Below are 3,119 nucleotides of genomic sequence, written 5' to 3'. Positions count from 1 at the left end.
TATAGATTAATATTCCCCATGAACATAGAATTATCCTTCACAAAACAAACAAATTGAATCTAATAATACATAAAAAAGATAATACATTCTGATCAATTGAAGTTTATACAAGGAATACAACTTTAGAAATCAGTTACATAAACCACTAGAAATATTTAGTTAATTTAGCAGTGTCAAAAGCTACAAAGTCAGTTTGTAAATACTAATTTTTTTTTTTTTTTAAATACTAGTGATGGCAGTTTGAGTTCAGGCCTGGCTGCTTGAAACTCACACCAGGTGTACATGCATGTGTGTCCAAAATCCCAGGAGGAGAATGGGGGAGAAGGGATTTGGTGTGGCCACGCCCCCTAGGGAGTGATTTCTCACTTTCCCTGTCAGTGTCTCTCTCTGGGAAGTGCATATGCCCTGTGGCAAAACCTAAAAGTAAAATTAGGTCTTGGGAAAGTCATGACGTATTTTTCTATTTTTATTTTTTTAATGCAAAAAATTTATCATCACTTTCCTAATGACACAATAATAATATTTAAAAGAAGTATAAAAATGGGGGCAAGCAGGTGGCATGGTGGTTAAGGTGTTGGACTCCCACATGACTGACCGTGGTTTAAGTCCTGGAACTCGTGGTTTGCTTTCTCACTTTCTCTCTCTTGCTGTCTCTCTCTGGTCAAATTTAAAAATAATAATAATATATATTTTTAAAACGTGTAAAGTATTTGGGGACAAACAGTTGGCGTAATGGCTATGTCGCTAGACTCCCATGTAGTTGACTGGGGTTCTAGTCCCAGATCCGGTGGCTTAAGATCACACCAGGTGCATGTGCATGTGTGCCCAAGATCTCGAAAGGAAAATGGAGAAGAAGGGATTGTGGCATGGCCATTCCCCCTGAGGGTTGATTTCTCGCTTTCTGTATCTCTGTCTCTTTCTGTTTTTCTGGCGAGCACACGCTCCCTATAACAAAAACCCCTAAAAATAAAAAAAGTATAAAGTATTTGGACAATACAAATTAACTTGAAAAATTTTAAGAGAAGACGCCCAATATCTGTACTCTGAAATATACCAATATTACTCAGAGAAATTTAAGAATGCAATTTGGATTAGTATCATTAACAATTTGTGAAAGGCCATTGTTTTTGATCCAGTTCTTGCGTAAGGAGTCCCAGCAAAACAACTTGTGCTAAGTGCCACCTAATTACAGTGAAATGTAAGAAATCAGAAATATATTTAAACAGAACAAATTTTCTTAAAATCAAGATTTATAGCAACCAATAACAGAAGGTCTACTCTGGACCAGCAGATGGCATAATGGTTACATCTCCAAATTACCACATAGTTTACCACAGTTCAAGTCCCACATGAGACAGCTTAAAACTCATGCCGGGCACTCACGCAAGCAAGCCCAAGATCCTGAGAGGAAAATGGAGAAGAGATTGCAACACCATTCCTCCTTAGGAGTGATTTCTTTCTTTCTGTCTCTCTGTCTCTCTCTGTCTCTCTGGCAAGCACCCTCACCCTAGTAAAAATCTCTAAAAAAATAAATAAATAAAGCACGGCCAGAAGGTGGAGTGGTGGTTAAGGGCACTGGATTCACACATGGTTGACCATGGTTCGAGTCCCAGACTTGGCAGCTTGCTTTCTCATTCTCTCTCTCTCTCTCTCTCTCTCGTTCTGTCTTGCTTTGTGTTTATTAAACTCCTTAAATGAATTAATTGTTATTTTTAATCATATTTGGAAAGACATTGGTCATTTTTTAAATGTTTTTCCTACTCCTTTTCTTTCTTTTTGGTGGTCTTACTTTGTATATGTTGGTGAACATAATATCATTATATATTTCTCCAAAGCTTTTTAAAATTTTGTTTAAATTCTCTATTTTTTAAAATTACTTTTTTCTTTATTTGGGTTTTGAATTGCATTGTCTCTATCGATCTATTTTCAAGTTTGCTGATTCATTCTTATCCCAGTTTACATTTCCTCTTGAGCTTCTCTATTAATTTTTTAAATTTTTTGTTATTATAATTTTCAATTTCAGAATGTCTTATTTATTTATTTAAGAGTTTTTTTACCTCAGGGCATGCGCTCTCACTAGAGAGAGACAGAGACAATGAGAGGGAGTGTGAGAAATCAACCACCACCACCACCCCAGGGGAGATGGTCACACCACAATTCCTTCTCCCTTTTCCTCCCAGGATTTTGGGCACGCACACACAGGTGCCCACTATGATTTTGAAGCTATTGGGTCTGGGACCATGGTTAGCCTTGTAGGAGTCCAGCAATGTAACTGCTACTCCATCTGCTGGTATCCATAGTGTTTTATTTTTAAATAATTCTCTTTTTTTTCAATTGCCAGAGGATGAATGTAGTACCCAATGAGAGATAGAGATACAGCATGAGAGAGAGAGAGGGAGAAAGCTCCCCCTGCAGCGCATAGTTATGCTGCATCCCTCCTCTATTTCTCTATCGTGTCAGGATTTGGAGCATGTGTACACATGTTAGGTCAAAGATTCAAACTGAGGGACCATGTGGGGGATCTGGCTCCCTCAACCAATAAACTATGGAGCTGAACCATAAAATTCTAAATTTGTAAGCATGATTTTCATTTGTTATTTGAATTGTATCTGTAATGACTGCTATAAAGTCTTTGTTAACTTGGATATCTGAACACTGTCACAGTTATTTTCTGTTACCTGCTGTATACAGATCACATTTTCCTGTTTCTTGGGACACTTTATAATTGGACATTACCAATAACATATTTGTAGTAACTCCAGTTCCTTACCTCCTTCTCTGGCATGTTATTTTTATTTACTTGTTTATTTGCTTAGTGACTGGTTGAACTATTTTAATGAAATTGATTTCTCCTGCCTCTGTGAACCCACTCTTACTCTTCAGGGTACAAAGCCTTTGGTATTTACATATTCACCCTGGGATATCCCTGCTATAATATACTCTTTCTTTCTTTTTCTGATCACACCCAGCCTTAAATTCCACTGAGTGTCAGAAGATTGCTCTATTATTTTTAACAACCCACTGTGGCATATCTCATTCTACAGTATATTTGGCACGCTTTCCAGTGGTAGTTTTTTTTTTTTTTTTTTTTTTTTTTTTTTTGGGGGGTTTTTTCACTA

This window comes from Tupaia chinensis, unplaced genomic scaffold (genome assembly GCF_000334495.1).
Source record: "Tupaia chinensis unplaced genomic scaffold, TupChi_1.0 Scaffold000309_1, whole genome shotgun sequence".
Taxonomy (NCBI): Eukaryota; Metazoa; Chordata; class Mammalia; order Scandentia; family Tupaiidae; genus Tupaia; species Tupaia belangeri.
Note: the sequence above shows the minus strand (reverse complement) of the source record.